This window comes from Ornithodoros turicata, chromosome 4 (genome assembly GCF_037126465.1).
Source record: "Ornithodoros turicata isolate Travis chromosome 4, ASM3712646v1, whole genome shotgun sequence".
NCBI classification, from domain to species: domain Eukaryota; kingdom Metazoa; phylum Arthropoda; class Arachnida; order Ixodida; family Argasidae; genus Ornithodoros; species Ornithodoros turicata.
The window spans coordinates 80182996-80209225 of NC_088204.1; the positions used below are offsets into that span (position 1 = coordinate 80182996).

Below are 26230 nucleotides of genomic sequence, written 5' to 3' on the forward strand. Positions count from 1 at the left end.
CATCATCTCGAATGATATCGTTATCTGCACCGATTTGTTTAAAAAATGGAGGCATACGCCTTTTTTTTGTGTGACACTTATGTTGTTCATAATTGAGTGTGCTCACGTTCAGCACGGAGACCCGTGCGAATGGCCCGAAGGCGTTTCCACGTTGAGTGTGAGCCACCAAACGCTAAACGGCGAATCCGTACTTGAGAGTTCATTCTGTAATCTGGAAAGGCAACTACTTTTACTCATTCCGTACGCGACGGTCCAACATCCTTACTGCGGCCCAGTCGATGGAAGGCACATAATTCTTAGAAATGAACCTCACCGCATAGCACGCTCCTAGCCAACCATAATCCCGAATGATATCGTAAACTGCATTGATTTGCTGAAAACGGGATGCGTACGCGTTTTTTGTGACAATTATGGACAGCATAAGTTCGAAATAGGCTCCGCCCCACGTTTTCAACAAATCAGGGACGAGAACGTTGTCATTCGGAATGATGGTTGGCTAGGAGCGTGCTATGTGGTGAAACTCATTTTTAAGAGTGCAGGTCATATATAGTGCCTGCACCAGGTACCGAAGGTGTGCACTCTAAAAACTGAACTTCACCGCATAGCACGCTCTGCGTGCGAACCATTGTCAGTCTGAATGATAGGCTTATCTCTTCTGATTCGAGGAGAGAGGGAGCGTACGCCTTTTTGTGTCGATTACCATGTGTCCAAATTGACGCAAAAAGGCGTACGCCCCTCTCTCTTCGAATCAGAGGCGATGACGCTATCATTCGTGTCTATATCGTTGGCGCACAGCGTGCTATGCGGTGAAGTTCAGTTTTTAGAGTGTAGTGTGGTTTGACAGCGTAAAAAAAAAAAAAAAAAAAAAAAAACGTCTTCCGATGCTCTGCTCCGATCGGTCCGATGCTGGACACTGGTCAGAGCAGCAGATATTAAAGCGCGACCGCACACGAAGCATATCATTGGACGGCATTGAACAATCCGACAGTGCGCTCTTAAAAATGAACTTCACTGCATAGCACGCTCCTAGCCAATCATAATCTCGAATGACATCGTTATCTGCCTTGATTTGTTGAAAACCGGAGGCGTACGCCTCCCGTTTTTAATAAATCAAGGCAGATAACGATATCATTCGAGATGATGGTTAGCTAGGAGCGTGCTATGCGGTGAAGTTCATTTTTAAGAGTGATGGTCCTGCGTCACCGACACTAACGACTCTGGGAACTGTACCGATCCAAGTACCGCATAAAAATTCGTTTCGTCCCGCAGCCTAATATCAGCGTCAGAACCAAACTGCGTGCTCACGAGTAGCGAGCCGACCTTTATAGTGTTACTAATCTTTCCTCTCTTATCAACAAATAAGCGTATCTCCTCTATTTGCATGCCGTCCCACAGCGACCTTTGCTTTCGGGTTATTATCGAGAACGGATACAGGTTTCTCAAACATGATCCAGTTTTTTTTCTCTTTCTGCCGGCATTCCACGAGTGAAGAGTGGCTGTTTCATACTTTGCTACCGTAGATAGGGACCCCATGATATAGTTACGCATGCGCAGTCGTTGTGCCTGCTCACGCTTTTCATCTTCGTCATCCCAAGTAACGCAGGTGCATCCCCAGGTGTGTGTACGTCCGGAAAGCGTGGAAGTTTAATCTACGAGAATCGAATTCGTGCTCCAACCTTCATTCTTCCACAGCGAGTATTAGATATAGAGCCTCGACAGATGTATCGCCCACGATAGGAGAACCGACCAGGGCTTGTCGTATATACTACAACCACCTGTTGAACCCAGCACATTCTTGCGGTCCATCGACTATATAGACGACGGACTTTGTCGTCGTCGCGTGACACTTATCCCGAATAGAAGAATCGATTCTCCACCGTCCATACGTCTTACCGTTGCACGAACCCCAACGTTTTTCTGCAAGATGCACAAACGAAGCTCTCCGTTTAAACTGTCAACGACGCATCGCTCCTTGCGACGTCCTCAGGCGGGGCTCATCTGTATATAGTGTCTTCTATAGTCTTTTCTTCGGCCCATACACCACTTACGGCACTACTCGGCCCTGCACGACAACCCCCACTGTGGAATGTGACTATAAAGCAAGAACCACTATAGTGAGCGAGCTTTCTTTCTTCTTTTTTTCTTTCTTTCAGTGGAATAGCAAGTCGACCTTGCGTTTAACTGACCTTTCGTACATATACTTTTCGAATAAACATATACCCCCCTGTTTCAACACGAGAGACTGGAAGGGGGACCCGTATTCGTTAATCCCGGCACAGTCCGTGCTGTGTGGACACTGGGTTTCTTCAAACGCCGTAAGGCAGTTGTCGGTAAAGTTTATTTACTTATTTCTTCGTATATATGCCCTCGAGAGAAAGCACACTACGGTGTGAGGCGTGCCCTGACAGACAGCCACGATTGCTGAAAAGTGTGAGAGAACATTTATATACGATATATGTACCGCGGTATACATGCACTTCTCTTCGAAGTCAGTCCAGGGTTTCCCCCGTGTCGTTTTTTGGGAAAGTAGAGAACGCTCAGGCGAATACCGTGTATTCAGACGAGCGACATTCCCCAGAAGCGGAAGATGCGAAAAGCGTCATAGGTTTCTGTTGTCACGTGGGCACGAGCGCTCAACGTCGTGTCTTCACGTACACTGCTAAACGTGGGGAATATCTTGCTACACAGCCGCAGGATATTCCGTAGCAGACGACAGGAAAGCACGCTGACGGTGTCGTCTGCTAAACGTGCAATACAATGCTCAACATAACACGGGACGGAACTTCGGCTCTGTGAGCAGTGTTTTCACTTTTTCTTCCGCTAGAATATTCCGTGAGGATGTCGCTCGTGTGAAAACACGGATAAAAGAGAGGATTGACTTCCTCGGGTAAAAAAAAAAAACTCAGTCCTTATCTTCACGGGTAATTACTCAGCTAGGCTCCTCAGTGGTCCTCTTGAGATGTAGGCTGTACTATACTGAACAGAACATGGGAAAGCGTGCGAGCGCTTATAGGAGTTGGTCGCGAAGAAATCCTCGCGGGAGAGATTTGTGCCGACGCGGAGATTTTCCTCCGTGCAACTGTGCCCGAAGGAAATGGTGTTAGTGCCGCGAAACGACTGTACCTATGAGCGCTGTATAGACGTGAACAGATAGAGAGAGGACAGAAGGAAGTAGGAGTGGGGGAGACGGCGAGTCATTAAACGTCATGGACCGACTTCAGGGGGAAGTGTGCGGAACCCATAGCGCAGGGATTTAAACATTGATTGAGTGACTGATATTGAAGCTTGTGTTTGAAGCTTTCCATCGTGTCCGCCCAGGGTGCCATCTGTCCTCTTTGTCTGTACGGAAACAGTCGTCTGTGCACACGGCGGTCAGCACGCCACCGACAGATTGCTCTCCGGCTGTTCAAACATTCCTTTTCCCCCTACGGTGTGTTTGTAATATGGTTGGCCTTGGAAGCATATAATGGAAGAGTATCGCATTTCGCTCGCACACGAGAAAGAACATGGGGTGATTCAAAGGGTTCGCCTGTGTTCGCGATGGGGTACATAATTGTATGTGCGCGTGTGTGTGTGCTCGACGAAGTACGACGAAAGGAAATGTCACGCCCTCTAGTGGTGGGTTTAGACAGTCAAGGTCGGATGGTCCCTGCTATTTAAAAAGGGTCAGTGGTGTTACGCGCATAGATCGTGCAGCTGTCTGTGGATTTCGGGGGGAGGTCATCGTCCCTTTGCTGCGTGTATGTATGGCTGTGCGTGTTGCAGAGTCTGATGTTTTTTTTTTCCTTTCTAATTTCACTGTACACTGCTAACCGTGAAGAATATGCTGCGACACAGCCACAAGATATTCCGTAGCAGACGACAGGAAAGACGCTGACGGTGTCGTCTGCTAAGTGTCGTCTGCAAGGTGCGCAATACGCCACTTCATATATTCCGCACCGTGTGAATGCCCAACATAACACTGGACGGAACTTCGTCTCTGTGAGCAGCGTCTTCGCTTTTTCTTCCACTAGAATATTCTGTGAGGATTTCGCTCGTGTGAATACACAGACAGGAGTGTTCATATGCGTCTTTGGACGACTTCGGGGGCAAACTGCGTCGACATCCGTCTGGAAAATCAGCTGGAAACCCCAGGAAAAAACCCAAGGGAGCATCCACCCGGTTGTAGGGTTCGAACCCACAACCTACAAGTCCCCGCGTGGCTTTTGAGCTTCTTCTAACGCAGTATCAGCTCGGCGACGAGTCAGGTAAACTCTTAAGAAAAAAAGCAGTAGTTTTAGTTCTTTTGAGGACTGCACCAAAAACACGCGAAGCTTACGGTGCTGGAAAGTAAATATCAGGTCAGGGGACTACAATAGGGAAGTAACTGCAATATAATCGCTTTTCTGTCTTAGAGTGCGCGTCGGTCTAGTATTTTGAGGGACGATGTCGCAGAGAATGACCTACTCGGAACAAGTAATCCATTCTATTCCCCGTCATTGATAACGTCATTCGTCGAATTTTGTAGCTTATCACAACCTGTGTTGGCATCAACATCTTCCACGTCACTCAGAATATTCATTTGAGTCTCGACAAAAGAAAAAAAAAAGTGCGAAAGAAGGTCTGTTGTGCTCTTCTTCTTCAAAGAAGATGATCTTTCGATATGACCCAGATTGCGATAAGACTCTATGTGATAAAACGATAAGACGTCTTACGTGCCATATACCATATTGGCGGAAAACAATTTGAGATGGCGGCGGAAATCTGGTTTTATCACCAATAGAGTCACACCTTTACGATGTCTAAACGCAAACCTGCTTCACAGAGTGCCCGTATAAAACAAAAAAGAAAGAAAAAACACGCTCTACAATAAATCCACCGAACGAGCACGCGCGGGAGAGCACGTAAACTTGTCCACGTTCTGTATACCCCGCTCATAGCCCCAGTCGCTTCGCGGCGCTAACACCGAGTTTAAAAAAAAACAAAATCTCCTAGTCCCGCCTAAAAGAAAGAAAGAAAAAGAAAAACGGCGCAGAAGCCACGACGACCCGCAATTAACGTCACTCCCCCTTTCCCTTTTTCTTCCTCTCCCTTTCACTTTCGCTTCGCAATTTCTGCCTCGCAGGATGGAACCAGTTCCTGGTCGTGGAACCATCCCCTTGTTGTTGTTGTTGTTGTTTCTGTTGCACAGAATCAGTCTTGCGCATCTCGCGCTGTAATTGAAGGGTTCTCTTCGTGGAATTGAAGCGCACACGCGACAACCCTAGCAGCACTCGTAACGTTACGTGTAAAGTGGCGACCAATGAGGATGGCGTGGCGGATGTCACGTGACGTGGACGTGCCATCGACCTTCTCCGTGGTCGAAGTTCCCTCTTTTGTTTAGTGTGAATGTTTACGCAGAAGGTGTAAGGGTGGTGTTACTACGAAGGAGGGAGGTGGAAACAGGTGGCCAGGTCTTGGGCCGACTTCGGGGGGGGGGGGGGGGGGGGGAATGTGCAAGCGTCCGTCTGGAAAGTGGCGAAAAAATTATTAAAAAAATCAGCATTTCGCACCGCGAGACAATATTGATTTTGACCGACGCCGCAGTTGGTCGACCCCGGGGTTAATCATTGCCCCACGTTTTTACAAGCTGTTTAACGTTCCTCATGTGGGTGCCGAGGTTTGTTACCGAAAATAATATATGTTTTTGTTTCTGACAAGCGAGAAGTTCCGACGTGTGATTTCCTTGTTCGTTCTTCAGCTACTTTAAGTACCGGTTTCCGTTTGCGAAGCAATATTACGTTCCTGTTTTCGCGTGTTCATCAGCTACGAACTGGATTGGATTGCTTTGTAGTTAAGTTGCTCGCGAGACTTTTGAAGCTCTGCAATTTATAAAATGAGTGCTTATATATGTTCATCATTTTGTTTCCAACGCTCTAAACGAGATATATGATAAAGCCGTAGATAAGCATCTCTGCTCACCGTGTTGCAACGACAATCTGCAGCAGCTGGTGCAGCACGGGTGAGTTACTGCGCCAGCTGCACGTAGCGACATTAACAGAACAGTTCACAGTTAAACTGAGCCGAAGGGCAAACAATTAAAGGAGCAAACAATTGGATACACATAACGAAAACCCGAGACTGTAAGGGGAAATAAATAAAAAAAAAGGACGCATACAAACGCAAGCCTCGTGTTTGTATGCGTCCTTTTTTTTTATTTATCTTATATCTTTTTTTTTCTTTCTCTTCTATCCTATTTATCCTCTTTTATTTATTTTCCTCTAGTCTTGTGTTTTTTAGTTATGGATATCTGCCACCAGCTCGCTTGCTTTCTATCTTTTTTTCACAGCCGCTTTTCTCTTCTTTCTTTCTTTTCTTTCTCTTTTTTGTTTTTTCTAGGCGCAATTTGTACCCTATAACAATCGCTCGCGTCTATTAGAGAGGTTTAGTGCATCGTACGCTATCGCCTTTACGTACGTAAAGGATAGCGTTGGGCTTCTGCGCATACGCAAAGCATAAAGAGAGCTTCGCGCATTGCGCAGAACCACCACGCTAATATATACCGCACGTATACGCAGAGGCGGCAGCGTACACCTGCACCTTCGGTTTACAAACACTTTCGGTTGACCCTGCTGGATGCGAGGTACCTGAGCAACTTGCACTAATGCCACAATATTACTGTACAGTGAACCCTCGTTATTATGACCATGGTCGTTCCCGAAAATTTTGGTCATAATGCGGAATTGTCATATTAAAGGGGGAGATTTGCAGAGGTTTCACTGCATTGTTCCCCAGGAGTATGGTCGTAAAGCGCATATGTCAGATTATCGGGGGTCATATTAGCGAGGGTTCACTGTAATCCTCAACTAGGTTCGGGCCTGCAAATTTGAACCTATATAGGGGGCCACGCTATGAAAAACATAGTCGCATGATATTATATGTGGTGGCGGTGGTCTATTATATGAGAGAAAAGAGTAACCAGACGAGGGTCAGGCTTTTTTTTTTGGTTAGTTTCGATATGAACTCTGGTCGAAGTGCGTTAATTGAATATCCGTGGATAAGGCTGCCGCGGTGTCCTACCGGCACACGAGTGTCGTATGGCGAACCTGTCTGTATCTGTTCGTGTCTCGTATCGGGATTTGTATCGGGTTAATCCTCAGGATCCTAGTTTTGTACGTGTACTGTTTGTACACGGCGTTTAGGTTGGGATGTTTGCGCTTGCGGGTACGAAAATGGCGCTTAGGTACGATTTTTCCCGCTTCGTATAGCATTGAAGCAACAGATTTGTAAAGTATTTGTCGAGGAGATAATAATATTGCGAACCCTCTCTTTCGTAACCTTTATTCCGATCACACACACATCTGCGACACTACGAGAGTATAGCGCTCCTGCGTCAGCGTTATATCATGCTTACGTCACACCGAGGCCTACCGGCGTATTTTCGCTTCGCCCTCAGGTGGCCAAGTGCGCTTGAAGCGGCCCTCTCTTATTGCTTCAGTCACGCAACCATCTTTGTTGTACAATCTGACCGTCTTCTCTTATCGACCTAACTCTGCATCCCACGAACTAAACCACAGTGTGACCACAATCATCCACTATGAAGCTCACTGGGGACACTCAGGGGCTGCTGGAAGATGGTCCAACGCGCCCTTGAGTGGAGGGGAAGAAAGAGAGGACCCTAGAAGCGGCGCTTGACGCTAGGGGTCTCCGAGGGCGGAGCGAGAATACGGTGGAAAGAAATTGACCCTTCGAAGGGGGCACTAAGGCTCTAGGGATGCCCTAGAGCGGAGCGAGAATGCAGCGAAAAGGGAGGGTCCTTTCAAGCGCAGTAGTCTCGAGGGATGGCCAAGAGCGAAGAGAGAATATAGCGGAAAGAGGGCCCTTCAAGCGCAGTACGCTCTAGGGATCTCCGAGGGTGGAGTGAGAATACAGCGAGCTTTCCTCGAGGGATGGTCAAGAGCGGAATGAGGACACAGCGGAAAGAGGCTCCTTTCAGCGCAGAAGGCTCTAGGGATCTCCGAGGGCGGAGCGAGAATACAGCGGCAAGAGAGGTTCCTTTCAAGTGCACTCGTCTCGAGGGATGGCCAAGAGCGGAATGAGAATACAGCGGAAAGAGGGTCCTTTCATGCGCAGTATAGGCTTTAAGGATCTCTGATGGCGGAGCGAGAATACAGCGGAAAGAGAGGGTCCTTTCAAGTGAACTAGTCTCGAGGGATGGCCAAGAGCGAAGTGTGAATACAGCGGAAGAGGGCCCTTCAAGCTCAGTATAGGCTCTAGGGTGATGGTGGTGGTGGTGGTGATAGGGCTTGCCGTTGTCGGCCTCACGTATGTGGGCAACGTCACGACTCACGCCCTGGGGGAATGTGCGTCGTGGGCCGACTTCTAAGGAAACTGTGCCGACATATGTCTGAAAGCGTCTGAGGAAAACCCAGGAAAAACCCCAGACAGCACAGTCGGCACCAGGATTCGAACCCGGGTACCTCCCAGTCTCGACGTGACATGGCCAGCACGCTAACCACTGAGCCACGGGAGCTGGTAGGCTCTAGGGACCTCCGAGGGCGGAGCAGAATGCGGCAGTTAATTGACAAATAAGAATGGTGCAAGCGAGCTGGTGTACCGTATATAGAAAGAGGTAACATTTCCTTGAGATAGAGGAATCAACACACAATACGACGAGGACGACACAAGGCTCGAGTCATGTGCCGTAGTAGAGCTGTACTCATCGTCTTCTGTATTCATCGTCATCGTCATCATCTTCTCATCGTGTGCAATCTTCATCTTCACACCATCCGTGTCTTCCTCAAACTCAAGAAAATGTTACCTCGTTCCAAGACGTGAATCTGTGGGTCGTGTTTATCTCAAAGACTATGGAGAGATAGGCCGAACGAAATTTCGCGTACATCACACATGTAATTCGGACACGATCCTTTTCAGTATCCCTCCGGTCTCTCCCTGTAAAGTGGAAGCTGCATTTTTTTTTATGCGTTCGCTTAGGTCGACGGAAGAAAAGGGATTTCTGGTGGAGACGTTGCCACCCACCGCGAACTATTTTTGAACTGATGTCTCGGACTCCGCGTGAGGTTCACGGTTAGAAGACGCGGGACGTAGTTCCGTATCGGGACCACGGGCTTTTTTTTTAAAGAAAAAAGAATAAAAACAAAAATCGAACGCTTTTACGTGGAAGAGGAGCTAATTAGTAACGAAATCAAACGGGAATGACCCTCGTATATTGCGTGAAACGTATAAAAATTGAATTTTATCGCCCGTTTCTGGAAGGCGATTCGCCATCTTTACTGAGGTCCTTCTGATCTAACCCGAGGCACAGTCTCGACGCCCGCACCGCCTAGTGCGTGCCGGGGGGGGGGGGACCCCCCCTTCAATCTGTAGAACCTAACCTAGACTAACCTCACTAAAGTGAGGTGATTTAGCCCCATTCAACGACCCTATACCTCTTGTAAGATGGCAAGTTTCGAGTCCGTTAGGCTTAGCATTCCCGTGTTTCCCCTGCGCTAAAAGTGAATCAGATGGGGTTGTTGAAATGCATATAAAAAAGTTCTAATCCACAGAATTTTATAAGTTTTACATTTTTAGATTCAGTATAAGACCTTCTTCCACTTCTGTGCAATATTTACCTTCCTAACGCTTTCACTAATTTTTAAAAACGAGTGGTCCCGATACGGAACTACAGACGAAGACGCGTTTAGTCTGAGCCTCAGGGAATCATTGATTTTAATACATTTCTACGAGAATTGGCACTGGGAAATTCGAGCGTATTCCCGATTACAATGCCTTATGAACTGTGAGGCAAGATAGACCGTGGTGAAAAGGGTGAAGACGGAGTTAAGCGTCGGTGACGGACCGGATGTCCCTGGCTATCTGCCTGACTCGATAGATTCATGAATACGACATTTGGAAAACACGCAGACAGTTTACTGAATACTCTGGATGATACATACAATGAAAGACATAGAATGAATGAACTATTACCTAATAATTTGGGCGTTGAAGGGCCGAATGAGCTAATACAGTGAACCCTCGTTAATATGACCCCGATAATATGACATACGTGCTTTACGACCATACTCTTGGGGAACAATGCTGTGAAACCTCTGCAAATCCCCCCGTTAATATGACAATTCCGCATCATGACCAAAATTTTCGGGAACGACCATGGTCATAATAACGAGGGTTCGCTGTACCATGATCCAACATCCATACGCGATGACAACAAAATAGATGAAGACGCACATGGGCGTGTGGCGTACGCTTATATTAGGTGGCGTTACGCCACTGTTTGCTTATGACAATGGCGATTATGAGCGTACAATTTGGCGCTCAGAGAACGGATGAAAAAGTTTGCTAACACAGTTTGTGTCATCCGCTCGGCTTGAAATCCCCCGATTCTCAAAGCCGGCCGTGCTGCGCGAGGTTTCCGGTACAACTTTGGGACGGAACATAGAGCTTCCCCCGAAGCCAGGCCAGGATGCGTACTAAAACACCCTCCGTGTCCCACTCTTTCCTCCTCTCCTCTCGCTCTCACAGAGACAGTTGCTGCGCGGCGGTACACTCTTAAAAATGAACTTCACCGCATAGCACGCTCCTAACCAATCATCCCCTCGAATGATATGGTTATCTGCCCTGATTCGTTGAAAACGGGAGGTGTACGCCTTTTTTGTGACACTTATGCTGTTCATAATTGTCACAAAAAAGGCGTACGCCCCCCGTTTTCAACAAATCAGGGCAGATAACGATATCATTTGAGATGATGGTTGGCTAGGAGCGTGCTATGTGGTCAAGTTCATTTTTAAGAGTGTACGAGTTCGTACAAGTAAAATTGAGAGAAAAGCGTGCAAGCTTTTTTTTTTTTTTAAGTGATGGCTTTATAGGACCAACCACCGTGTATGTCCGTCCACTGCTTTGTAGGAACACGTGACCAAAATTTTACCGTCAACGATAGCCCGCACACCACATTTAAACGGGTTTTTTCACGATGCCCAAAAGTGCAACCAAATTTCATTTTTTCTGCACTCTTAAAAATGAACTTCACCACATAGTACGCTCCTAGCCAATCATCACATCGAATGATACCGTTATCTGCCCTGATTTGTTGAAAACGGGAGGTGTACGCCTTTTTTGTGACACTTATGCTGTTCATAATTGTCACAAAAAAAGGCGTACGCCTCCCGTTTTCGACAAATCGGGGCAAATAACGATATCATTCGAGATTATGGTTGGCTAGGAGCGTGCTATGCGGTGAAGTTCATTTTTAAGAGTGATGATTAGTGATCCAACTCTTAAAATGTAAGTCTGCCCTTGCGTGCACATGCGTGACCTTGAAAGCACATAACTTACCCGAATTCTGCTCACCGCCAGTCGAAAAAAAAAAGGGGGCACTCAACATCTGTACAGACAATGTTCCTTTATTTATTTATTTATTTATTCGCTTTTGTATCAAATCCGACAAGCGACGCATTAGTGTATTCGAGATAACAGTGGGCCGGAAAGTGCACTGGTAAAAGGAAACGGAAATGATGTTCCGGGAACGACCATCCGATACCGGAGATGGGACAGCTCAGCTGTTCGTCCTCCCAGCTGCCTGTGTCCGTCCGTGTGTGTGGACACGAAACACCGGATAGCTTTCGTCCCTCGTCGCTGGCGCCGCTCGGGAAAGATATACGTACTCGGAGGAAAACGATAAGCGCTCAAAAGTGACAGCTTCCCCCGCCGCTATCTTGAGTGACGCGAATTGTTGCGGGCAAGGCATTCGCCCGAGACTTTTCATCTGTGGGAAAGTGTTGGGGGGTTACGGTACGGGTTTGTGACGCGAGTTTATAAGCTGCAAGCTTCAGTGTATATATCCGTATAAAATCCATCCATTATCAGAAAATGTAGGGAGCTCTGACGCTTCGGTACATATTTTATACCGTGCCGGTTCTGTTTCAATACTGATGATGACGACGCGTCGTCTCGTTTTTTTTTTTTTTTTGTCATTTTTTTTTTCTTTCTTCGGCGTACCAACTGTGGCTCGCCTGTGCTTTGTCGAAAAATAGTAAAAATAAAAATTAATAAAAAAACGAGCGTACGTATGGAAATATTCCCGAGCCAAAAGGCTGGTTCTGTTTAAAATATCCATTTCATCGTTTGTACACAGTCCAGAAATTGAACTTGACCGCATAATATGCTCGACGCCAGCCATATATCCGCTTCTGATTTGAAAAAGGGGCGCGGGGTCCTCGCCTTTTTTGTGACAACGCCTCCCATTTCGAACGAAATAGCGAAAGGGAACGATACCATTCTGAATGGCGGTCGCCTCTCAGCGCGCTATGCGGCGAAACTCGATGAAGAAACACGCGTGAGACACGGACAGTATTGTCTGTCCGTGTCCGTCCTTGTCCTGTTTTTTTTTTGTTTTTTTGTTCTTTATGTTTCAGGTAAACCAACAGGCTGTGCCCCTTTTTATGCGGTGCACTCTAAAAACTGAACTTCACCGCATAGCACGCTCCGCGCCAACCATTGCCACGAATGATAGGGTTATCGCTTCAGATTCGAGGAGAGAGAGAGGCGTACGCCTTTTTGTGTCAATTTGGCTATATGATAATTGACACAAAAAGGCGTACGCCTTCCTCTCTCCTCGAATCAGAAGCGATAACCGTATCATTCGTGGCAATGGTTGGCGCAGAGCGTGCTATGCGGTGAAGTTCAGTTTTTAGAGTGTGAAGACCGGTTTTAGAGTGTACGCAAAAAAATAAAAAAAATAAATAAAATACAGTTTTCTTGGAAAGTCGACATCCACCCACCCATTGAGCAGCAAGCTCTACGACGCACATGAGTCTCTCTCTCTCTCTCTCTCTCTCTCCGTATGTCAGTGAGAGAGACTCTGTGGATCGATGTGGGTGAGTGGTTTCCAGCCCCGGGGCTGACTCACGGGTTTTTCTCGCTCCCTTTGCTCTTCAGGTTGCGCAGTCGTTATCAAACTCTGGACGGCAGGAAGGTTTATATGGACAGGTGCCCGAGAAAGAGTGCACTTCTTTTTCTTTTTTTCTTTTTTTTCAGTGAGAGACGCGGTTTTCTTTTTTCCTGAGCTTTTACCCGAACGTGGTCAGAAGAGGACAACATATGTATATAGCGAACCAGCGGACAGGCGTCCGTCAGATCTATATGTCATAACGGATAACTGATATAAAAACTGGAGAATGAAAAAATTGTCACCGACTTAACGCAACGGGAAATAACAATTTATTTAGACGTTTCGTCTCCTATGCTAAATTGTTATTTCCCGTTGCGTTAAGTCGGTGACAATTTTTTCATTCTCCAGTTATGACGCCCGGCTTTTGGAATATCTTCGCTGATATAAAAACGTGGAATATGGGTTCTGAAGGCCTCGAAATAAAGAGGAGCGTAATTTTGACGCTTAGATGGGAGTTAGAAGCGAGGTATAGAACGTTGGTGATTTCGAGGATTTGTTCCCCTTGTGTGGGGGGTACGGGAATAGTAAACACTTCCGAGGGTACCAAATGTTGTAAAAAAAAAAGAAAAAAAAAAGCAGCTGACGGGCCGGAGGGACGTCGTGTTCCGTCTAAGTGGAAAGTCGGGGCTAAAAAGTAGAACGGGACATGTCTGTAGTACTAAACGCACTTTTGTTTTAATAATTGTTATTACGATACTTCAGAAACCCTAATAAAGGGCACTACATAAGGGTACAAAGCATGCCAACGGCACTAAAACACATAAATAGATATATTGCAAGACAAATACATATGCCGATTGACTGCACTGAAGTCATATCTTGCTGCTGTGTACCACGGTATTTACGGGCTGGAAGGCGTTATTAAAAGACTAGGTTCCACCGAGATTTGAACTCGGATCGCTGGATTCAAAGTCCAGAGTGCTAACCATTACACCATGGAACCGCTTCCGATGCCGGGAATCGAACCCGGGCCTTCTGGGTGAAAGCCAGATATCCTAGCCACTAGACCACACCGGAGCACGGGAACGCGTTTGTTTGTCATGCTATTATGCTCGATAAGGTAATTGGGGTAGATTGCCACATGGTAGGACTGGGGATAATTTCGACCACCAGAGGTTCTTTCGACGCACGCCAAAGATTTCTGACACATAATCGCTGGGTTTTCAGCGATATACTTAGCTATTAAGCTACCTTCTCACTGTTTCACATTGCAAACACCACACTCGAAGTTATTACACGTCGAATTGTTACTTCTAAACCTTCCCTAATTATTATTTTTGCCTTACGCGTCAAAACCCCATTGATCAGAACGCGGTGAACGCGTCGAGAAGAACGGTCGGTACCCGACGTTAACAAATATAAGAGTACCGATAAATACTTCATTAACAAAACGCACGCAGATATAAAGACAGCAACTTGCGTGACCGCAAACGCACTTATCAAATAAGGCAGTGGTCGTTTTAACTGAGATCCGTGATTGATGATCGATGGATGCGGTAACTCTTACAAGAAAATCTCCTTCCGTAGAAAAAAAACAAAACTGTCAACTACTTAGGTGTTGACGTCATAGATTAAATGAGGGCGATAGTCCATGCAGATTGTGACGTAATGGAAGCCGCGGCGGGGAGATTCTAGATGAATAAGTATTCATTGCGGAGTCGTCTTTCTTTCCCGCGTGATGTCCTTTCTTATCTGGCCGTCTCGTCTTTAAGGAGCCCCCGATTTTGTTCGGAAACAGTTTTTTTTTCCTTTTCTTTCTTTACGTTTTTCTTTACTTTTAATGATTTGCGAGATATATCGCAAGGAGGTCGTTAATGACTCCCTAAAAACGAGACTTTTTGAGTTTATTAGCGGGCAGTGGACTCAGGAACTGACCTTCCTAATGTTGTTGACGCATGTATGACGTATTTCCTCTGCACGTATACTAAAGAAGATCGCGAGTTATGTTACAGCGAGGTCGTACGCCCTTCATTCGTGGCACTGGTTGGTGCAAAGCGCGCTATGCGGGGAAGTGCTGTTTTTTGAGTGTGGGACGTGCAAAACAGTCGTTCGCAGTCAAGAGAATAGACGAGTTCAGAAAATCCCAGAGTGCTGAGCGCCGCTTTGAACTGTGGGAGTTTACTAATACGAAAGAAACGGGTGGCCTCCAAGCTGTTCCGATTTCTTCCCTACACTCTTAAAAATGAACTTCACCGCATAGCACGTTCCTAGCCAACCATAATCTCGAATGATATCGTTATCTGCCCTGATTTGTTGAAAACAGGGGGCGTACGCCTGTTCTGTGACAATTATGAACCGCATAAGTGTCACAGAAATGGCGTACCCCCCCCCCCCCCCGTTTTCAACAAATCAGGACAGATAACGATATCATTCGAGATAATGGTTGGCTAGGAGCGTGCTATGCGGTGAAGTTCATTTTTAAGAGTGTACCGGTCCATTGTCCACGAGTCTGTGTCAAGGTCAGCGAAAGCGAAATCTCAAGGATTATTCTTCGTTCCCCCGCTCAGCAAGCACCCATGATGCAATGCGCGCGGAAAGAGCACTGGGATTTTCCGAACTCGTCTTAAGTGTGCGTCGTTTTCTCGTCCTCCAAGTTTTCCCCTCAAGCTCAGCGAAACAGTTGTTTTTATTTACAAGGTCCACTCATCCTTCGACTTTGCCTTTGAAGCGATGTTGCTAAAGTATATTCACAGCCACCGTGTTTTCCCGCCTGCTTCCTATGTTTTCAAAGTCATCTCCTATAGACAGCCCAAGGGAATTCGAAGTTAACTGGTTTCGTCGAACATTAACGCGGTTATTCGGGGCGACGTATAGCGGATATCGTTCTTGTTGCCAGCAGCACAGGCCGTGGGAAGCTACGCAGCCCTTATTAATATAATTTCTTTATTTGATGTGTACGGCGTCTTGGGGCGAGTGAATTCGCAGTGGTACATTATCAGTGAAGGAGAATAGAACGGTCCTGAGTAGGTCATGGACTACGAGACCGTCCTTTTCTGTTTCTTTGGCCTCAGGCGCGACGACGTTTAGTCATTACGGTCTTGCACTCTCCTAGGGTTGCCACCAGGCCGGTATTATACCGGCACGGCCGGTTATTTGCACGCTCTGCCGGTTGCTGGTAAGAAGGCGATACCGGCAGCCTCTTGCCGCTATTTGTGGCTCAAGACCTTTCATAAGGGCTTTTACGGGGTTTTCCCTTCAACATTCCACTACAGCTTGAATAAATCTGGAGCACAGACCTAACTCCGCAGTCTCCAGTCGTTTTCTTAGTTATTCATTATTATGACTATTCATTGTTAATATTATTATCATTGTTATTCATTACGTCTTGTGTTCGGAGGGGACAAGAGCAGTGGTTGTGCAAAGCTGTTGGTGGTTGTGTCGAGCCAGCTAGAACGTTCCTCACCCACTTTCCCTTTCCCACGAGCATTTCCTTCTTTCCCTCTATTCCACCTCCTCTCCATCGGCCGGTATTTTTTCACTCCGAAAGGTGGCAACCCTACACTCTCCTGAGATTTGCGTCGGACTTCGCGAAACGCCTGTAACGCCAATGCCTTCCTTTTGAGTCATTCTTCCTCATTGTGCACATACGATACTGTGTACTGACGAGAGTAATGCCCAGTTCCCACTCGATGACGCACGACGTGACGTCCAGGGATATCGGAAGAGAGCACGTTTTTCGCCTTCTCATACGGAGAGCTTGCCGCTATATGTTGACGAGAGACTCTTCGCGATATTTCCGTCGATCCAGAAGTGCACAGAATGATACCGCTGTCATTCCTGATTTGTGGAAAGCACGGGGCGTTCGCCTTTTTATGACAACTATCCTAACAGCATAAGTGTCACAAAAAGGCGTACGCCTCCCGTTTTAACAAATCGGGGAAGTGAACGGTGTCGTTCGGGATGATATGGTTGGCTAGCATCGTGTTATGCGTTGAATCTCCGTTTCAAGAGTGATAGTACGCTCTTAAAAATGAACTTCACCGCATAGCACGCTCCTAGCCAACCATAATCTCGAATGATATCGTTATTTGCCCTGATTTGTCGAAAACGGGAGGCGTACGCCTTTTTTGTGACAATTATGAACAGCATAAGTGTTACAAAAAAGGCGTACACCTCCCGTTTTCAACGAATCAGGGCAGATAACGATATCATTCGATGTGATGATTGGCTAGGAGCTTACTATGTGGTGAAGTTCATTTTTAATAGTGTGTGTGCGTGCTGTCGATTCTATACACGTAGTTTCTCCTCACTTCGAGGCTTCTGCAGCTTATCGCGTTCAACTTTTAATTGTCCCAATGGTGCAAGCGTCAGGGAATCAAGGAAATGCGAAAAAAAAAACTGCCCAGACAACGGCGAACGCCAGCTGACGAAAAACGAGAAGGTGCGGTTTGGACATTCCACCTCAGGACAAGAGAACATCGGTCTCGCGAGCTCTCGCGAACGCCGTGAAGAAAGTTCGGCATGTCTAACATTTTGGCTCGGCGTCTCTCCTCTCAGAACGCCAGATGTGCTTGTCTATACTTCCGCCACGTGCTAGCAACGTCGCGTCATCAAGTGGGAACCGGGCATAACATTCTCGGGAATACCGCCGCAGAAGATGGTTAAAAGATCAGTGATTTGAAACTGCCACGTGAGCACGAGCGCGGGACGTCATGTCTACGGCTCAGCCACAAGATATTCCGTAGCAGACGACAGCAGAGTCTTGCAGACGACAGGTTCGATGGTGTCGTCTGCTATGTATACGCATACGTCACTCCTGATATTCCGGCGCTGTGCGAATATCAACGTAACACGGCGGAAGCAGTTGTATTGCTTTTCTTCCACTAGAATATTCCGTGTGGATGGCTCCGTGTCATTCCTGTCTTCATGGACGATGCACACGTTACAGACGCGAACATAAGTTATTGCAACCATGTTTTCGCCAAAAACTGCGCAGCTACGACACGTGTATATTAAGCCCGTGACGCAATCGCCCGGCAACCATCTGGAGGTGATATTGCTTCTAGGTTGCGCCACCCAATGTCACCCGTAGACGGATAATCTAATAAAATTCTGGTTTTATACGTCGCGAGACAGCCACATACTCGCGAGCGGCACCGTGGTGGTTGATAGCAACCTGGGGCCCGATGCTGAACTGAGCACTCCGGTAGGCCGGGACTTGAAACAAACAGTGCGATTGGCCGTTCAGATGTGAGGTCTGGGTCTTTTTGTCGGCCTTCTTGAGAAGGAGAGAGAGGGAGAAGGAAAGCGTATATTACAGGTTGTTTCGCTCGTCACGTCACGTTCACTGTGCATGCTCCCTCTACTGACGAAAGATGCAATAAAGTCACTAGACGATGCGAGAACCAGCAACGACATCTGCAATATAATATAACGTTCCCGATATGTCCGCACGATGCACCATCCTTTCTGCCCGCCATATATCCGCACTGAGACTGGGGAGGTGACACGGGTTCGAGTCTCCCGACACCGGCTGCGCTGTCTGGGTGTCTTCTCTGGGCATACCTCGGACGGCAAACTTGCCCATGAAGTCAGCCCAGGACGCGATACTGACATGCCGACAGCTCACCAAGCAGCCAGCCGTCGCTGTACAACGTTAGGCGGCGTTACATTTTGGAGTACATTTTCTCGTACATGCGCAATGGAAGATGTGGTCTTGCGCGATGTCTACCGAAAACATCTTTTCACTTTAACACGGACACATAACGTGTCATTAACATAGAACATGTTGCACATAACGAGAGGTTAACACACGACGGTCGATGAGGATAAACGCAAGTCCATTTCACCCCCCCCCCCCCCCCCCGAATAACGGGTTAAAATATAACGACGATTTCTTTTCTACGACCATTTCGATTCCGAGATAGTGATAGACGCTGCAGCGCGTGAAACATACTACACTCTTAAAAATGAACTTTACCGCATAGCACGCTCCTAGCCAACCATAATCTCGAATGATATCGTTATCTGCCCTGATTTGTTGAAAACGGGAGGCGTACGCCTTTTTTGTGACACTTATGCTGTTCATAATTGTCACAAAAAAGGCGTACGCCTCCCGTTTTCAGCAAATCACGGCAGATAACGGTATCATTAGAGGTTATGGTTGGCTAGGAGCGTGCTATGCGGTAAAGTTCATTTTTAAGAGTGTAGTACTTGCGCAGCAGTGACAGTTACGCCTTTCGAGAAAGAGAATCAACAACTGACCCGTCTAATTAACGTCAACGAAGTTAATGCGAGTGTATACAGTTATCCAGGGGCCCGGATCTTCTAAGCACAGTATATAGAGGCCGGGAACAAACAAGGGCCGCTTTAAGCAAAAAAGCACGGAATGATGCAATAGGAAAAGGGGCTAAAGTGAAAACCCGGAGCACCAGGTGTGTCCCGAGTGACCTCTATATTTTATCTGCCCCCTTTCGGTCCTTTTAAAAAGCTCCCCGCATTTTTCTTTTTCTTCCACCAGCCGTGTTGTGGAGACAGATGGTTTCCGACATCCTCTCTTGCGCGTGCCGATGCCGCTAGGGGTCGTCGTCGTCGTCGTCTGTGTTCGCCGCACATCTTTCCAAACAAGGATTTCCCCCTAGGGAGGGGGGCTTTTTTTTTATTTTAGCCTTGTTTTTTTTGTTGTTTTTTTAGTCTTTACGATGATGCAACTTCCTCCTTTCCTGCTACTTGGAAGTTCTCAGAATTCGAACTAGCGGGAAGCGCTGCATCTCGTTCTTCCTCAGATTCATTATAAATGTCGCATAAAGAGGAAACGATCACGTGGTCGTTTTTTTCCTTTTCTTCTTTTCTTTCACTTTCTCACGGTGTTGCTGCGTAGATTATAAGTTTTTGTTCAAGGGGGGGGGGGGGGTTCTGTGGCCTATACCCGTGAGAAATATTTGCGAATATTGGAGGATTAATTTAGGTACGTCGCATTAATTACCCGTGTTTCGCCTATTATTTCAACAGCTTCGTCGTCTTGTCCCGTTCTTCGTCGCAAGAACTGAGTGGCGTTCCAAGTTTTCGTGCTACCAACCGTATATCTGTCTTGAAAATCGCATATTCCTTTTAACGTTGAGCGCTTCTTTTTGTTTTGCTGTTAACTAACCACTGATATAGAGATCAGTCATTATCATTATTAACTTTATCTCTGTTTTTTTTTTTTTTTTTACATTCAAACTTAAGCTCAACTCACCGTCATCTTTGTTCCTCCATCCACGCTCGGAGGGTGCATTCTAGTCACTATACCAGGCGCGGATCTAGAGGTCCAGGGGTCCAGACCCCCCCCCCCCTCAATTCCAGACTTGAGCATAGGGTTCAGTGGACCAATCCCAGCATGCACGTGGCACTCGTCCATAGCGGAACCCCCCTCGGGAAAATCCTAGATCCGCCCCTGGTCACTACTGTGACGTCACTACCCTGTTATGTGACTACTATTACACCTTGCACTGGCTATGCATTATAGCTGACCAAAAAAACACATTGGAGGTAGATGGTTGGACGTACACGAAATATTGTGCGGGCTGTATCGATTTTAGACCTGGCGTTAACTATAGCATTTAATGAGATTAGAGTTCTGTGATGACGAATAGAAGCAACTGTAACTGTTCCTATTGTGCATGAGAGTTCTATGAAAAATGATAATTTTGCGAGTGATCACAAAAAGTGAACGAAATGAGTTTGTTTGTCGTTTTCTTAAAACGCTTGGTAAAGTTTTCTAAGGTCCAAACCGAAAGTTTCTCATTGAGCAGAAATCACTAAAATCTACCAGTCATGACATGTTTCACTCAAATTGAATGATTCCTTCCGTCCTTTTAAAGCGAGAGAAAAAAAAAAAAAACCGTGCCGGGAAACAAACAGAAAGACTACACAACACGCAGCACAGACCGACGAACAAGATTTTATTGACAGACCTGCATTTTATTGACAGATCGGGGGTTCTTTTTGTCGCTTTTAAAGTACGAACTACCGAACAGCCCGATTTTTAACCATTTTCCTTCCGTCGTTACGCGTTTTTAAAAGTGTACACGGCTGAAGGGTGTCGCGATCCCTCATACACTCTTAAAAATGAACTTCACCGCATAGCACGCTCCTAGCCAACCATAATCTCGAATGATATCGTTATTTGCCCTGATTTGTTCAGAACGGGAGGCGTACGCCTTTTTTGTGACACTTATGCTGTTCATAATTGTCACAAAAAGGGCGTACGCCTCCCGTTTTCAACAAATCAGGGCAAATAACGATATCATTCGAGATTATGGTTGGCTAATGTAGCAATTACATTGAGAGCGAACTTACTTTGACTACGATCACTCTAAAAACAAATCTTCACCGCATAGCACGCTGTGCGCCAACCATTGCCACGAATGACAAGGTTATCGCTTCTGATTGGAGGGGAGAGGGGCGGGGCGTACGCCTTTTTGTGGTAGTTTGCATACATGGTATAATTGCCGCAAAAAGGCGTACGCCTCCGTCTCTCTTCGAATCAAAAGCGATAACCCTATCATTCGCGGCAATGATTGGCGCACTACGTGCTAATGCTGTGAAGTTCTGTTTTTAGAGTGTACTTCCTAATCACTTTGACAGTAATTACTTTGACCACTTCGGAAGGGAGAGGGGAATCCTCACCCGGAGGGGAGGGGGGACATGTTTGATGTGTGTGTATGTAGTATCGCTACGATATAACCATGCAGGTTGTATGACTGTTGCTTATGCTTTACATTATGCGTGTCGCCTCCACTACGATTACAAATAGAGACAAGAACGTTGGTAAACGATTAATTTGGCGCAGCGTTAACTGTAGCGCAAATCAGGTACGTAACAATGCAATGTAACTGACGCATATTGTTTCTTTTCCCCAGTCGTGGTGGGATCGAGAGCAAAAAGCCAATTTCTGGACTTGGCAAAGGCTCCAGGATCAAAGGGTACAGCTGCTATAGCAACACGCGAATCAGTAAAAAAAGAAAAAAAAAGAAAAAACATAGCTGCACAGCGAAGAGTGCGGAACAACAACAATAACATGAAACAACGGTCTAGGTTCGAATCCTGGAGTCAGCACCTTTCTCCTGAGTTGATTGATTTGGGCGTTCGATAGGCTCGCGTGTTTGTGTCGTCCATGTTGGTAGGCTGCGTCGATTAATTCTGGTTGTTTACGTCGTATAAACAACAGTAAATGAATGAATGATATTAGTGATGATGACATGAGATGCTTCTCCGTGGTGGTACCCCGTATGAAAGAAGTTAATGTGAGAGGATGAATTAGGCGGGAACACGGAAGAGATGACACGTCGAAGGTTTTCAGTTCTTGGAGGCGGAGGCCTGAACAGTGAGGAAGAATACTACGGTGGTGGTAGTGGTGATAGGGCTTGCCGTTGTCGGCCTCACGTATGTGGGCAACGTCACGACTCACGCCCTGGGGGAATGTGCGTCCTGGGCCGACTTCTAAGGAACCAACGCGAAAGCCAGTGATCGTCCCATAAGAAAACAGCGAGAGATGAAAGAAACGGAATGTTTTACAACGCAGGCAAATATTACGAGTGCGCTTTCAATTCTCATAACGTGGTTAAATTTCGGCTGAGAAGAAACATCGCTTCGTGTAATGCGAAATAGCCGTCTTAACACTATGTTTCACGGATATAGAGCCTGAAGTTTTTTTGGGAAATATTTTTTTCAAAATTCCGAGTGAGTAAAAATAGGGTAAATAAACACTCGCTGTAAATTCGTGCGAATTCGGGTGAAAAAAAAAAAACTTCCAGTATGCTAAATTCGGGGGGGAAACGGGCTCAGTTACTCAAACTAACTTGTTTGGTACAAACGGTGATGTAAGTGCATTTGCTGCCAAACACGTTACTGCGCATTAGACGTCTCAATGATGGCAGTTTGCCGGGCAAAAAAATCGGATTTCATCCTAAAGAGGCAACCTTCAATTCGGGGTGCAAATAATTTACACTCTTAAAAATGAACTTCACCTCATAGCACGCTCCTAGCCAACCATTATCTCGAATGATATCGTTATCTGTCCTGATTTGTTGAAAACGGGGGGCGTACGCCATTTCTGTGACACTTATGCTGTTCATGATTGTCACAGAAAAGGCGTACGCCCGGTGTTTTCAACAAATCAGGGCAGATAACGATATCATTCGAGATAATGGTTGGCTAGGAGAGTGCTATGCGGTGAAGTTCATTTTTAAGAGTGTACGCCCAAAAGAAAGAATCGGGAAAAGATCGGGTTTTTTTTTGAAAGAATCGGGTTAAACCCGAAAACTTGAGGCTCTATATTCACGAAGCCGCTCACGGTCTCATTTGACAAAAAAAAAAAGTTCAAAATTGAGAGCTATCCGTTCCATGCAAAAACCTTCGTCCCGATCTTATAGCGACGCTCGACACGAAAAAAAAAAGAGCTTCGTAAAAACGTTCCTGCGAATATATACGTCCCTTTTGCGGAACTCGCTGGATGAAAGGAAGCCGCACGAGGAAGCCCTCGTAAATTATTCTAGCTCCGATGCGTCACGATGGTCTTTACACGAGACGAGAGGAACGGTCGGAATAGAAACTGGTTACCTGGCAGTTGCGAGCCTATATCATATCCCAGGTTGGGTTCCACTTTGATCGTGGGAGCAAACGGTGTTTCTTTTGGCGCGTGAGAGGCCCTGGAGACATATTGGTGTTAACAACAACAACAACAGATAAACTAATGATGATGAATGAGGAAGTTCGCAATATATGAGGTGCGGCCCATTACCCCGAGGCACAGTGGAGAGGGTGAGAAGTGACATGACGATGAAGGACGCTGAAGTGAGTGATAGACATTCACTCGTACACTCTTAAAAATGAACTTCACCGCATAGCACGCTCTTGGCCAACCATCATGTCTACTGATATCGCTATCTGCCCTGATTAGTTGAAAACGGGATGTGTACGCCTTTTTTGTGGCAATTATGAACAGCATAAGTGCCACAAAAAAGGCGTACGCCTCCCGTTTTCAACAAATCAGGGCAGATAACGATATCATTCGAGATGATGGTTGACTAGGAGCGTGCTATGCGGTGAAGTTCGTTTTTAAGAGTGTAGACATTCACTCTTAAAAATGAACTTCACCGCATAGCACGCTTCTATAGCCAACCATCATCTCGAATGATTATGTTGTCAGCACTGATTTGTTCAAAACGGGAGGCATACGCCTTTTAACAATTGACAATTTTGTGACAATTATATAATTGTCACAAAAAAGGCGTACGCCTCCCGTTTTCAACAAATCAGTGCTGATAACGATATCGTTCGAGATGATGGTTGGCTATAGGAGTGTGTGCTATGCGGTGAAGTTCATTTCAAAGAGTGTAGGATATAGACGAGACCGGTGTCACGGAGAAAAATCGGGAAATACTGCAGAGGACGACGATGTTCGATCATGTTACGCTCTTAAAAATGAACTTCACCTCATAGCACGCTACGAGCCAACCATCATCTCGAATGATATCGTTGCCCGCCCTGATTTGTTCAAAACGGGAGGCGTACGCCTTTTCTGTGACAATTATGAACGGCATAAGTGTCACAAAAAAAGGCGTACGCCTCTCGTTTTCAACAAATCAGGGCGGGCAACGATATCATTCGAGATGATGGTTGGCTCGTAGCGTGCTATGAGGTGAAGTTCATTTTTAAGAGTGATAGGAAAGAAGGAGATAAAAAGAAGAAGAAGAAGGCTACGGACGCGACCAGATTTCCAAATACCATTCGAGGCTTCGTTTTCGAGCAAATGCTATAAATAATCTCGGCAGCTGCGCCCAAAAAGTGACCACCATACCGTGGCGGCCAAACGCCTTTGTTTGACGTGTCATGTGACGTCATGTTGTGCCTGAAGGTGGGCCGTACCGTACGCAACAGGTTTCTATTAGGCGGGAGAAATAATCTTGCAACCATTGATTGAGAAGTTACCCGTCCAAAAGGAATCGTTACGAGCTAAGTTACCGTGTGAAAAATGTAACTAAGTTAATAACGAAGTTCTTCGGCCCAAAATGTAACTCGCAGTTACTGAGTTACTTACAAAAAAGAACGAGTTACTTCCAAGTTACTTCGGACACGAAATAGCATTATACGCAGGTGCAGCGTGCGTGAGCAGTTGAGTTAGACCTTGAGTTACCCCGCGGGCGCACAATGGTTCAGCTTCATTTCAATGGCAGAGGTTCTTACTTCCTGAATAAAATACTGTCATTGATCGAATATCACGGTTTATGGCAAAAAAAATGCCACGAAGGAACCGGCGAGAAAGCTAGAAAATATTTGGACGTGAGTGAAAAGCGAATTAAAAGTAACTTGGAACTTAAGTTACTTTGGCAAAGTTACCTGAAAAAGAAACGAGTTCCTCTGAAAGTTACCACGGTGCAAGAGTGCCGAGATGAGTTACGAGTTACCAAAAAAAAAAAAAAAAAAAGAAACTTAGTTACACTAACGAGTTACCTCCAACTCTGCTTGCAACAGCTGAAGATTTCAGATATACAGGGTGTGTGCAGAAAAACATGACCCGCATTTCTACATGTAACTCGTTGTCTACTTAGCCGAGGAACTTCCGGTGGCGCACGACGGCGTATTTATGCGTGCGAAAGCTACAAAAAAATCCTGGAAGCCATACTCAGTGTAAAAAAATAAACAGAGCGCGAAAACATGGGCTTCCATGCATTAGAATAGGGCGGTCATGACAGTGCATGGTAGTGCATTTCGGTCTCATGAGTTATGTGCAGGCACCGCTAGGGGTACTGCCGATGAGCATCCATGTGGGACATCGTTTCGATTTATGCACCGATAGCTCCCCTAGCGGTACTGGAACACAACTCTCCTACGTGCACCATGTTGCCCTATTCTGATGCACGGAAGCCGACGTTTTCGTTGTTCCGTTTATTTTTTAAGCTGGGTATGGCTTCCACAATTTTTCTACAGATTTCGCACGCATAAATGCGCCATCGTGCGCCACCAGAAGTTCGTTAGTTAGGTAGGCAACAAGCTATGTGCCTAAATGCGGGTCACGTTTTTCTGCACACACCCTGTATATCTGTCGATTTCAGACAAGTCTGTTGCAAGCACTACATCTGTGGCGTTCGTGTACTGTGGAGTCCTCTTTGAATTTTATGTTGGGTCCCTTCTTTCTCTTATTTATAAACATCCCCCCTCCCCCCAATCCTCTTTCTTTCATCTTTTCTCCGATGTCGGTCAAGAAATTCGAGTGCCTGTATACGAACGCTGCGACGCGACGATGTGCGAGGGCGCGCGCGCCAGGAATATTAGGAGTAAACAGATAAATCTTGATGTTGTACACGTTTTGGAGAACATCCA

General features: G+C 46.2%; 1 protein-coding gene and 2 non-coding genes across 6 annotated transcripts in view; 1 reads left to right on the forward strand and 2 right to left on the reverse strand.

Moving 5' to 3' along the window:
• Window positions 1–26230, forward strand: part of LOC135392064 (mucin-2-like) — a 132967-nt gene that overhangs the window by 10558 nt on the left and 96179 nt on the right. The window lies entirely within an intron of this gene.
• On the reverse strand, window positions 13797–13868 carry Trnaq-uug (transfer RNA glutamine (anticodon UUG)). The gene has a single exon. It is a non-coding gene; the product is annotated as a tRNA-Gln (tRNA).
• On the reverse strand, window positions 13871–13942 carry Trnae-uuc (transfer RNA glutamic acid (anticodon UUC)). The gene has a single exon. It is a non-coding gene; the product is annotated as a tRNA-Glu (tRNA).